The 12534-nt window shown below is 50.5% G+C and overlaps 1 long non-coding RNA gene across 1 annotated transcript in view; it reads left to right on the forward strand.

Annotated features, from left to right (window-relative positions):
• Positions 1-12149, forward strand: part of LOC112409636 (uncharacterized) — a 217657-nt gene extending 205508 nt beyond the window's left edge. Inside the window, exon 5 of the long non-coding RNA XR_003005188.1 lies at positions 12075-12149. This is a non-coding gene — a long non-coding RNA (uncharacterized LOC112409636). The remainder of the gene's footprint in view (positions 1-12074) is intronic.
• Positions 12150-12534: the final 385 nt, after the last annotated feature.

Here is a 12534-nt window from a genome sequence, read left to right on the forward strand (position 1 = left end):
TCCTATCCTACCTTACCTTATCCTAACCCTATTGTACCCCCACCCTACCCTACCTTATCCCAGCCTACCCTACCCTATCCTATCCTACCCTATTCTATCCTTTCCTATCCTATTTTATACTACGGGCTATGCTATTCTACACTAGTCTACTCTACCCTCTTCTATTCTATTCTATTCTGGTTCTTATGTACATATTCAGAGGAGACTGGCACTGAGCAACATTAATTTTATCAAGGCCAGGAAGAAGGTAGAAGAATAAGAAAATATTTTCCTTTTTTCCCTCTTCACTGCACTAAGGAGGATCCCATGGTAGCTCAAAGCTGCACATTGCACTTTCTGTCCTTGCAGTCTTCTCAGAAAGATGCAGTCTTCTCAGTAGGAACTGGCGCCTTCCCCAGCTCACGGCATTTGCCACCTTGCTCTGAAAAGGGAAGCTCGCGTGTGAGTCTGATCTGGTGACAGGTGGAAAGCTGAGAGCTGCTCTTTCAAATATAAAGAACCTTGATTCAAGGGCCATGGAGGAGCAATGTCTGCCCGTCCCCTTCTGAGGGGGCGTTTTGGTGAATCCACCGCCAGCAGCCGTTAGATCCTCAGCTGGGCAGCCCCAGAAACCAGATGCTCTCGGCCCCCCGAGAACGGATCAGCTCACTCGTCCAGCTCAACAGAAACTTACATCTACGAACCAGGATGACTAACCAGACTGATGCAGAGTGATGCCAGACGTTCCCTCCAGCCCAACGATCACATTCTCTGCTTATGAGCAAATGATACGGGCAGCCACATTAGTTGACTGTGGCTTGGTGTTTAGCACGAAGTCTGGCTTAATTGGAGCATTAAAAGAATTGTTGAAGCGATATTAGATGGTTCATTCACCAAGCTGCCGGTAACGCGGCTGAGCTAGCCTTGGAAAGCAGGTAGGAACAGAGGGCAGCTGGGGAGCCAGACCCAGGCCAGAGAGAACACCGGCCTGTCCTGCCAACAGATGACAGACACTCGACTCCTTCGCTCGCAGGTATCGGCTGGAAACTGGATGTTGCCACCACCGTGGCTACTGCCAGAAAGAATTCTCACTGTCCCCTGCTCCAGATTCAAATCTGTGGCAGGTGGATCTGACTGGCCAAGCCTGCCTGCTCATGACCTCCCACTAGGAATGTAGGAAAGGCAAGTGTCTTAGCTTGGGTTTCCCCAGAGGAAAACTCCAAGATAAGGATTCAAGTGCAAGTAGTTTCCTTGGGAGCGATACCAGGAAGTACCAGTAGGGAAGTCAGGTGTTGAGATAGGAAAAGGGAGGGGCCTGCTCTGGGCAATTGGGGCTCATCCTTCTTGGGAACCTCAGGGCGGCAGTTAAGACCCTCTTGGAGTTGTCCCACCTGAGGGGTGAGGAAACTGGAGTTCTAATCCATCAATTCCCGTCTGTCATTGGTTGAGGGTGGCCTTAACCCCATCCCCCAGGGGATGTTAATTTCTGCGCCCTTCCAGTGTGCCCTGTATGGAGAGTCACACGTGCTTACGTTGGCATATACAGGGGCCATGAGTTCCGAGTGCTTCTGTGCAGGCATGACAGCATCTGCTACAGCGAGTGCCATGCAGTTTTAGCTGTTCAAGTGACAGTGGGGGGGCCCTGTCTCCCACCTAGATTCAGAGAAAGGGGTTCTGATGCCGGCAGCTACAAATATGACAACGTTCTCTAATGCCCTTTACTTTATCTGCCAAACTCTCCTTTCTCCTCTGCTGCTGTCAAATTCTCCGCACCCCTAAAACCTGGTGGTTCCCGCAGGAGTGACCACTTTTTATCATGGTCACTGCACACTGTTAATTCGTCCAAAGTGGTACCTGACCCAAGAGAGGGCAAGTTAGAACCCTTCCCTGGAGTTTCCCAAACTAGAAAGGCATTGGTTTTTCCTTTCTTTTTTTTTTAAAATAAATTTATTTATTTATCTATCTATCTATTTATTTATTTTTGGCTGCCTTGGGTCTTCGTAACTGCGAGCGGTCTTTCTCCAGTTGCCGTGAGCGGGGGCTACTCTTCGTTGCGGTGCATGGGCTTCTCATTGCGGTGGCTTCTCTTGTTGCAGAGCACGGGCTCTGGGTGCGCAGGCTTCAGTAGTTGTGGCACGTGGGCTCAGTAGTTGTGGTTCGCGGGCTCTAGAGCGCAGGCTCAGTAGTTGTGACCCAAGGGCTTAGTGGCTATGTGGCATGTGGGATCTTCCGGGACCAGGGATCAAACCCCTGTCCCCTGCATTGGCAGGTGGATTCTTAACCACTGTGCCTCCAGGGAAGTCCCTCTTTTTTTTTTTAAATCCAACTTAAGTCTGGAACTTGAGATGCAAAATTCAGAAGCTCTGAATTCACAGACCTGAGCAAAAGAAGGCGTCTCGGTGGCATCCAAGTGTCCAATATGGAGACCAAATGATGTCCATTTTTCCTACCTCTTTACTTTCCTGAGATTCTGTGATCCAACTCATTGTCCTTTTTGCCTAAGCTTACAACCCAAAGAATCCTGATTAACATGGTGAGCGTAGAAATAGAAGGAGGGAGGGGGATGGTTACGGCAGGTAGAGCTTCCTGGGAAGCAGACCTCCCCCCAGAGGAGTGGGCACGTGACATGTCAGAAGTTTGTGGAGGAAAGCTCTTGGAGCGAACTCCGGTCGGGAGTGAAGGAAGCAAGATATAGGGCAGAGGAGGAACTGGGACTGCGATGCCCACAGCTGAGAGGTCTTGGCCACCCCCGTGGGGGCTTGGGAGCTGAGGTGGCCTTTCAGAGTTGTCCCCGTTGGGGTGAAGACCTGGGCCTGTGTACCCCTAGATGATCAGCCATTGGATGCGGAAGACGGGGGCCGACCTGGGATGAGGCAGCTCTCTGCATCTGAGGCAATCCCTGCAGAGGCAGACAGGTGAGGCCTCCCTGCCGGCAGCTCTCTCAGCAGCTGGGGGAGCCAGCCCCGGGGTCCTGAAGGGGAACGTGGTGGCACATCCCAGCATCCACTACAGTGACTTTAAGAAACATCTCTCAGATAAGCCTGAACGAGGACTCCCGCCTAGCAGAGAGGACACCTTGCGGAGCCAGTCATAATCACGTACTGAAGGCTCTATGCTTAGAACTCGGCAAGCAACGTCTTCCTTTATCCCTCTCTGAGACGGGAATTGCATCCTTATTTTACAGATGGGGAAACTGGAGTTTGGAGAGTTAAGACTTGGTTCAAGATCACAGAGCTAAAGAGTGGCTGAGCCCAGTTTCAAAACACACCTCCCAAGTCCAGAGCAGGTGCCTTAGCCTCTGTGCCAGGGCTGGGACCCAGGTAGAGCCAGTGAGGCACCGACAGCACATCACCATCAAGTGCCCACCTCGCACTTCCATGACCCTGACAGTGAGTGCCTCTTTAAATTCGTCCCCTGGGTGCCTCGCTTGCCTCACCCTGGAGTTGCTCAGCGGGCCCCACCAGCCTCTGCCTCCAGGTCTCATTTTTCTGGAAGGTCCCATGGCTAACCAGCCTCTTTTTTTCTTTTAGTCTTTTTTTCCAAACAGAGCATGCCCTTATGAACCTTAGGTTGGCATTTGGGAGCTCATTTGCTCTCCAGCTGGCCCATCACAGCCCCTGGGCGGGGCTTCACCCCACAGCTAACAAATCACACCTATTCTGTGCACGTTGTCCCAGTTTAACTGTGCGGGTAGCCCTACAGCCGCTATTTGGAGGTGTGGAGGCTTCACAAAGGCCTCCGTATATGGACAGCCCCTGATAGTTACTTTTCTGCCTGTAAAAAGTCCTCAGACCTCGCCGACACCCGCAACATACTGCATTGTAATTGTCACTGGCCTGCTCCTCTCCCCCCCAGGCTGGGTCCCTGCAGATCCAGTGGTGTACAGCAGCTTCCTCACCCAAGGGTGCTCAAGATATGTTTCTTGAATGAAGATTATTAACCAGCCCTCCCTAGAGCTTAGTTCAGGTGAATCCACTGTCCCAGCTGGAGTGAAAATCATGCCAGGCCTCCATCTGTTTTTGTTTTTTGTGTGTTTTTTGTTTTTGTTTTTGTTTTCGCAGTACACAGCGCCTCTCACTGTTGTGGCCTCTCCCGTTGCGGAGCACAGGCTCCGGACACGCAGGCTCAGCGGCCATGGCTCACGGGCCCAGCCGCTCCGCGGCATGTGGGATCTTCCCGGACCGGGGCACGAACCCGTGTCCCCCGCATCGGCAGGCGGACTCTCAACCACTGCGCCACCAGGGAAGCCCCTCCATCTGTTTTTAAATGATAGAAGGGCATTCCTACTCTTTGGGGAGAAACTGCAAAGATTTAATGAAATGTTTCTGCAGTTGAGGCTATGGATGATCTGTTGACATGGTCTAAAGGGCTGTCGGTAGTTTAATGTCTTTCTGTACCATCAGTTCTGCACTTTGTACCAACTCAGCAAATTGGTCTGAATTCAGGCTACTGACAAGGACCTTGAAAATAATGTGGCTTCTGCAGGCTTAAGAAATGAAAGAATTTGAAAATGGTCCTAACAAATTCTGAGATCGTACCCTCTGCCATCCGGTGCCTCCAAGGACTTGGCCCAGGATGGACTACAGCAGAACATATGGGTTCCCCGCCTCTGGTGCCTCCATCTGAGGGCTCCAAACCTTCCTCAAAGTGCCAGCCTGGAGATGCTACAGCCCTCACCTGCCCCACCCCCTGTAGTTCTCCTTGCAGTAAGAAATCCCAAAGGCACACTATTTCAGGGCAGGCTTCCAACCCTAGAGGCGGCTGTTGAGCTTGATGCAGTGAGGCAAGCAGGCTTTGGAATTAGAAGACTTGAGTGTACCTCTGGCATAGCCATTGACTAACTGTGACTCAGCGTTTCCCAAAAAAGTTCCACGGAGTGCTAGGATTCTATGACATATTAAATAGGAACAGTGCATCAGGTAGCTATTGCCCTGATGACAATGCTGCGTAACAAACACCCTCGAAACTCAGTGGCACACAATGATTAACATTTAGTTTTTACTCATGCATCTGCAGGTTGGCTGGGGCATCTCTGCTCCATGTGTCTCATTCTGAGGTCCACAATGGAAAGGCAGCAGCGCCCCGGGGAATATTCTTCTCACAGAGAATAAAGCACAGAAGAAAAATTTGCACAGAAACATGCAATGCCCCTTAAGGCCTACACTCGAAACTGGCACACTGTCACCTCCACCCTCATTCCATTGGCCAAAGCAAGTCACATGGCCAAGCTTGCGACAAAGAAGCTTACTTGGGACATCAATGGGACACGGAAGTTTACTCTTTCCATGAAGCTTTAGACAGAGGGAGTGAACTTTTGTCATATAATAACTGAATCTACTACAAGTTGCACAGGGAAAATGTTCTATGGTCAAATAAATTGGAGAAATTTTTTTTAATGAAAAAGAGGTGGATGTTAGAGATTAGGGAGGGGTGTCAATTAATTTTTTAAAAAAGTCAAGCAGTTCTCAGAGGCTTTCATGTATATGTCTGTTCTGAACCTCCAATTGGGAAGCATGGAATGTGATGTTTTCTAACATTTTTTCACCATGCCACTAGTGTTCCAAAGAACCCACTTTAGGAAAGTTTGCTATAGGTCACGGGCAAGTCACCTAACCTCTCTGAGCCCCAGGTATCCAGGATGTTTTAACAGGAATAATGATCTCTACTTCGGAGGATGGTCTGGTAATCCCATGAGATAAGGTGTGTGTAGCATTGGACCACATGGCTGGGTGCATGAAGATGCCCATTCACTCATGAGTTCAGTCCTTCTAGAACCCCAGTTAGAAAGAGAGTTCCCGGGGCTTCCCTGGTGGCCCAGTGGTTGAGAATCTGCCTGCCAATGCAGGGGACACGGGTTCGAGCCCTGGTCTGGGAAGATCCCACATGCCGCGGAGCAACTGGGCCCGTGAGCCACAACTGCTGAGCCTGCGCGTCCGGAGCCTGTGCTCCGCAACAAGAGAGGCTGCGATAGTGAGAGGCCCGCGCACCGCAATGAAGAGTGGCCCCCGCTTGCCACAACTAGAGAAAGCCCTCGCACAGAAACGAAGACCCAACACAGCCAAATATTAATTAATTAATTAATTAATTAAAAAAAAGAAAGAAAGAAAGAAAGAGAGTTCCCTAGCATGGGGCAGGCCAGATCCGGGCCACTGGCGATCCATGCACTGAACTGGGCAGGCACTGGGTGGTAGAACCAGCTGCAAAAAGGGGGAGAAAAGTCCCCTGAGTGCTGACAGTGGTGACATACAGCAGAGGCCTCACAGATGGGGGGTCTTAAGAGGCTACAGGGTTGCGAGGGGGTGTGGGGTTCCGGGCCAGCAAGTTTTGAGAGACTCTAGGCAAACTGATGTGGCTACCAGTGGGCCGTGGTATTTCAGGGAAGGCTCCAGTGGGCTGCTGGCCTGGACTGACCCCTGATTCTGACCCCGAGAAAAGGCTAGGCCTTCAGGTCAGAAATCAGGAGCCCCAGTCACAGAGCGGAGAGCTATGGGGGCAAGAAGCCATGGACATCATTAGACACTGCCCCCCGCCAGGCTTGGAGCACCGTCTGCTTTCAGTCAGAACCCTGCCTTTTCCCTGTACCCTCCAAAAGTCTGTGTCCTTTTGCTCCTGTCTCATCCCTGCCCAAGCCAGTGGGAGGCCTGGTCCTCTTTGCCTTTCATCTTTCCAAAGCAGCACTGGCTCTTCCTGTGACCTCCACAAACAATGAAACATCACGGTCATGAGCATAAGGCCGTGAAGGCAGGAACAAAATTCACAGAAGATTTCCATTCTGCTCGGGTACGAGTAGGAAATTCTCTATGGAATGGCAGGCTTCTCCTCAGTGAGAAATGAAAACATGTGGTTTTCATTTCTCTGGGAAAAAAAAAAAGACTCCAGGTGCTGTTCTCCAAAACCTCACCCCACCCCTGCCTTGGTAAGCTCCCAACTGCCCAACAAATATGAAAGACTGTTATACACACTGGCTTTTCTTCCAGCACAGCCTCTGCAGCGAGGTGGCCCACTGCGGTTAGGATCCCAGCTCTGCTACTTACCTGTCATGTGACTTTGAGCAAGTTACTTAATCTCTCTGTGCCTCAGTTTCCTCCTCTATCAAATGTGGATACTAATATACTGTACCACCTCATAGGGTTGTTATGAGAATTAAATGAGTCCAATTTGTACAGCTCTTGCTACAGTGTCTGGTACATGGTAAGCACCAAGCGTTTGTGAAATAAAACTTCAGGAAGAGGACTGCCCTGAGAACATCATGGATGCCAACACCCAGGACACACTGGAAACATGGGAAGCGCTCATCTTTCTTCTCATTGTTTTGTCTCCACAGACCTCACCCCACCTCCCTTTTCTCCATGCCCTTATCTCCACACCAACGCCCCCTTATGCTGACTTTTATGTATTCCACTTCCTTCTTCGAAAAGGGAACATGAAAAAAGAAAGAAAATGTCATTCTAGGAACCACAGCAAGAGGTGTTGCATTTTAATGGCAGAGAAAATACAAAGTCAAAGAAGTGAAACTCTAATTGTAGAATTTGTGGTTGCTGGTGAGAGGACTGCTTGGTGAGGCAGAGGTGGCAGGGCTGAGAAGGATGGGAGGGGAGGACAGAGGATCAACCTGAAATTCCTCCAGGCAGGGAGCTGCCTACTGGACCTGCCAGAAATGCCAGCCCCTACTGTGTACAAGGAAACATACTTCCCCTTAGGTCACTCCCATTCCAAATGGAGATCCACGCACATCCTAGACCAGTTCTTCCAATTATGGAAAAGGCCCCCAAATATCCCAATTGGCATACCACAAACGCCGCATCCCCGCGATAATGATGATGATAATAGCGTTGGTAATGGCCGCGATGCAGCTGTTACTCAGCCTCGTGCATCTTCAGAGCCTCCTGGGGATTGGCGGTATGCTAAGAATAGTCCTAGCACCAGCATTCAAGAGCAATCAGTTGACCCAAGTGAACCCCACAAGGTAGGATCCTGCTTGCTGAATTGGCTGCCAGGTGTGAGGGGAGGGATTTGCTGCAAAAGCTGAGTCCAAGAGGAGCCACGGCTGTGGGTTCAGGCTGGGAAACCCCGGAACAAAGACTGGGGAGAGACTTTTCTAAGTTGTGGCAATCAGATTAACCCCAGTGTCAAACCCCACCTGTACCCTGGCTCCTAGGACCAGCTCCCGCATCGACTCCACTGCCAAGAGCAGAGAGATGAGTCAGCCTCACGCATGGTCAGTGACTGGCGTGGAGAAGACACAGTGCTGTCAGCATAGATTAGCTCTAAGTGATGGAAAATGCCAACTAAGACTTGTGGAGCTTTCTTCCTCTCTCACGTAAATAAGGTTCAGCAGTGGATAGTTCAGGGCTAAAAGAGTGGCTTCACAAAGTCAACAGGATCAGGGCTATTATTATTATCATTATTGTATAATTTGCATATGGTGAAATACACAGATCGTGAAGGTATAGTTTGATGAGTTTTTTGTTTTTGTTTTTTGTTTTTTTTTGCGGTACGCGGGCCTCTCACTGTCGTGGCCTCTCCCGTTGCGGAGCACAGGCTTTGGACGCGCAGGCTCAGCGGCCATGGCTCACGGGCCCAGCCGCTCCGCGGCATGTGGGATCTTCCCGGACCGGGGCACGAACCCGTGTCCCCTGCATCGGCAGGCAGACTCTCAACCACCACGCCACCAGGGAAGCTCTAGTTTGATGAGTTTTGACAAATGTATACACCATGTGCTCAACAACACAACTGAGATATAGGATAGTTCCATTGTCTTAGAAAGTTTCTTCATGCCCTTTTCCAGTTGACCTCCACCACTCATAGACAACAACTGTTCGGACATCTATCACCAAAGAGGGAGTGGTTTTGCCTGTTCTTGAATTCCGTATACTTGGAGACATACAGTATGTATTCTTTTTTGTCCAGTTTCTTTCACTCGGCATAATACTTTTGGGATTCACCCATGTAGTCATACGTATCAATGGTTTATTTGTATCGCTGAGTAGTATTCTATTGTATGAATATACGACAATTTGTATAATCACCCGTTAATGGAAATTAAGATCGTCTCCAGTTTGGGGCTATTATGAAATAAACTGTTAGGAACATCTATCTGCGCGTCTTTGTGTGGACATAGGTTTTTGATCTCTCGTGGGTAAATAGTTAGGAGTGAGATTGCTGAGTGTAGTGTATGTATATGTTTAATTGTATAAGGAACTGTCAGTTTTCCAAATGATTCTACCATCTCAGGATCTTTCTATCTTGCTCCTCTACCATCCAGTGTACATGACTTCCACCTCATGGTATTAAATGGCTGCTTGAACTCCAGCCATCACATCCACATTCCAGCCCACAAGAAGGAAGATGGAGGTAATGGTATGCTCCTCTTGTTTTAATAACACTTCCTGGAAGCTTCTCGCAATACTTCTGCTTACATCCCATTAGCTAGAACTTAGTCACATAGCCACACCTGGCTGCAAGGGAGGCTGAGATGTATAATCTTTATTCTGGAAATCCAAGCACCCAGCTAGATAATGGGGGTTTTATTATTGGGAAAGAAGAGGTATTATTGGGCGTTGGGGGGGGGGGGCAAGAAACGGCATCTTCCAAGACAGGTGGCCAGAAATCGGGCAGGGACTATTTCTGTGTTGCTCAGAGAGGTTTCTTCAGAACCTATCTTGGGTCTTGACTCGTGGTATGTGCTCAATAATTGTTTGTGAATGATGGAAGGAGGGAGGGGAAAGGGGGAAAGGAAGGAAGAGAAAAGTAGCCCTGGCAGCCAGCCCCACGACTTGAGAAAATTCTCTGGGATCGTTATACTCATCTGACAAGAGGGCTGTTTTTAAAAGGCTTTCACAATGCTTCAATTTCTGAAGTTGTTTCAAAATATCTCTTGGAGGCCATTAAATGTCATTGTGTGAATTGTTAAGAGACTCCTTTAGTAGCCTGATAGGTAAGGGGCCTTTTGACTTCGCTATCTGATGGAGATAGTTTGGGCATCTTGTTTTTCAGTGCAGAGTAGGGTGTGTGTGTGTGCGCGCGCGCGTGCGTTTGCACGCGTGCTTGCACACAAGACACCTTCTTTGGACCTTTTCCTGTCAGAGTCTCACAATTTGTGTGGTGATAAACGTGTTGTCGCCCAGGGCTTGTGCCTTGGATATTGAAATGAGGGCTGAAATGCCCGAGGGGAGGGGAAAAGAAGAGTGAGACAGCAAAGTTGCTGGAGAGCAGAGCTGTGACCAAGGCAGGCAGGCGGCAGGAACTTTTGCAAGAGGCCTCGGTGTTTTCCAGCCGGGCGCCCCTTCAGCAAATGAGGGGGTCATCAGGTTATGTTATTTTATGGTCCAAAAGCAGATACGGTCCGCTGCCTCCGCTCTATCCTGATAATTTTGTTTTCCTGGCGGGTTTGCCATCAAGGATCTGACATGCCATTAGGTTTTTATCTCTGCTGCCCAAGGAGGGGCAACGGTGAGCGGGGTCTGCTTTTCATTAAAGTGAGAGTGGTTGCACGAGCACTTCTTTGAACAAAACAAGCACGGTTCACGACAAGGTTAGGGGAAGGCGGGGCGGAGGGGAGGTTATTAGTTATTACCTCTGCTTCCTTAGCGGGAGTGGAGGCTTCTCTCCTTCGGGGTTGGGCCCCCTCCCTGGGGGGCTGAGAACTAATTCTGCGCTCGGGCGATGATCCCCAGGCCCGCCTAAGAAGCGGCACCTTTTAATCATGTCCAATCCGGTGACATTGACTGTTACCCATTAGGGAACCGGCTGACACCAAGAAAGGCATTTCGCTTACAATCTGGGCCGGCGCTGGAGTTACAGCCCTGGAGGTGAGAGGCCCAATTTGGCTGGAGGGAGATCTGCCCCGGCAAGTTCACCCCATTCTGCCGGGGACACGGGCCTCCCGTCAGCTCTGAAGCTTCTGTCCGGTTTCTCTCCCCAAGTGAAAGTGGTGTCTGGGAGGGCCTGTGAGGAGGGTGAGGACGGGCGGCCCCAAACTGCCTCGGCCCGGTGTGGAAGGGCCTGGTACATTCTAGATCCTTCATGTGCATCACTTTGCTTGCTGCAGATCAAAACCAAGCAGAGACTCCACTCAGTAGCAAGTCTGAGTGGAAAAATATTCCGCACGTATCTCCGTTTCTTCTTTACAGATGCAGGAGATGCTGTTGGTGTCAGGAGGGGTCCCGGCTGTTTATGGCGCTTGCATAAACAGCCTGGCTGACTTGGTCCTCATAAGGGCTGCTTTAGTCAACCCAAGCACTCCAGGCCACCTCTTGTGTCGTTTCCATCAGCAACATCACGCTGGGCTGAGGCTCAGTGTGGCGTGTTAGGTTCCCACGAAACGTGCCATCCTTGCGGTGGGACTCTGAGCCTCCCTCCCAGCCTGCCCTGCCCCCGCCTCCTCCACGCTCTCACCCCCACCACCCCTGAAAACAGAAATCCCCTTAATCTCTGGGCTACGTGGTTTACTTTGCCCAGGAATTCGGAGAGCTGCGTCGTCTCCCTCGCAAAGTGAATTATAACACGAGCATAGAATATTGATTCCAGGCGTGTGGAATTGTAATCCCCAAGTTCCCACACAGCGCTCCCATCCATGGCGAATCGGCCCACCCTTTCCTCGTGTCCGGGCAGCGAGGACAGATGACCCCCTGCGGCCACCACCGTTCAAGTCACGTGGGGGGCCCCTGGGCGCCCTAACGTCTCCATCACATGACTTTGTATCTGCTTCTCACATGTGTGACGTGCAATTCCGGTTTGTATTTCTGTGGGGACCGGCATCCATCGAGCATTTGAAAATCCCCTTGCTGCTGGCAAAGCCAAAGCCAGGCTGCCGTCTTCAAAATGTCACCAGACATTCACTGCAAGCAGGGGTGAATGGTGCTCATTGCCACGGCCAGGTTCGCTGGGGAGAGCACCTCACGGGGGCAGCCTGCCATGCCCTGGGAGGGAATTCCAGCTCCAAGCCCTGCCCGGGACTGTCCCAGGACCACCAGCCTGGGTTTCCAGAGATGCCATGGCTCTATTTGCAGTTAGCTTAGGTGTTAGCCCTTATGATCTGCCAGACCTTGTTTCCAGCACTGTGGTCCCAATAACTCCCTATTTCCTGGTTACAGGTGAGAATTGAGAGGCTCAGAACTGTTGGATGCACTGCTCAAGGGCACACAGCCTGTGTATGGGAGAAACACGTCTGCTACCAGGATCAGTCTTTTATCTGCTTCTCCTTATTACGGTATCACACCCAAAGGAGCTTCTGTCAATCTTCTGCATGGCTTTGACTATGCCCCAATATTATCACCAGGCCTAGGCACTGATATTTTAATGATGATACAACAGGAGCCCAGAGAGGTGAAGTGACCTGTGCAAAGACACACAGCTGCGTAGGTGGAGGGAAAGCAGGCACTGTAACCCAGAAGGCCACAGGCATTTATTGAGTGCCAGGTTTGTGCTAAACTTTGGGGACATCCAGCTGAATGAGATGCAGCCCCTGCCCACAGGAGACTGGCAGTCACATGGGCCAGATGGCAACGTACGTGATTACAGTCAGCCCTCAGTATCGGAGGAGGATGGGTTCCA

Source organism: Neophocaena asiaeorientalis, unplaced genomic scaffold (assembly GCF_003031525.2).
Source record: "Neophocaena asiaeorientalis asiaeorientalis breed wild unplaced genomic scaffold, Neophocaena_asiaeorientalis_V1.1 scaffold312, whole genome shotgun sequence".
NCBI classification, from domain to species: Eukaryota; Metazoa; Chordata; class Mammalia; order Artiodactyla; family Phocoenidae; genus Neophocaena; species Neophocaena asiaeorientalis.